Below are 622 nucleotides of genomic sequence, written 5' to 3' on the forward strand. Positions count from 1 at the left end.
TAGGTGCGTGCGCATGCAACAGGCCTGTGCTCCGGAGATTGGGGACTTTCAGGATCGCGGGGCACTCTGGGTAGCAATAATCACCACTTCTCTCTCCCGACCAGGAGAATTAGTTCAAACAAATTGACCCCATCAGTATTTTTAAAAATTGTGATCATTAACGCCTTCTGAGTTAACTGTAAATAAATTAGTATTTCGAGAGGAAACCCAAGCATTATGTTTTAAAACAGAAGCAAAATATTGTGGGTGCTGGGAATTTGAAATAAGGACACAGAATCACAGAAATGTTTCAGCGGACAAGGAGGCCTAACGTGTCTGTACCAGCTGTCTGAATGAGCAATTCATCTAATGCCATTCCCCCGCCTTTTTCCCCTAGCCCTGCACGTGCTTCCTTTTCAGATAACAGTCTAATTCCCTTTTGAATGCCTCAAATGAACCTGCCTCCACCATGTTCTCAGGCAGTGCATGCCAGATCCTAACCACTCACTGCATGAAGGATTTCCTCATGTCACTGTTGCTTCTTTTGCCAATCACTTTAAATCTGTGCCCTCTCGTTCTAGATCCTTTCATGAGTGGGAACAGTTTTTCCATAACTACTCAATAACACCCCTTATGATTTTGA

This window comes from Heterodontus francisci, chromosome 1, assembly GCF_036365525.1.
Source record: "Heterodontus francisci isolate sHetFra1 chromosome 1, sHetFra1.hap1, whole genome shotgun sequence".
In the NCBI taxonomy this organism is placed as follows: Eukaryota; Metazoa; Chordata; class Chondrichthyes; order Heterodontiformes; family Heterodontidae; genus Heterodontus; species Heterodontus francisci.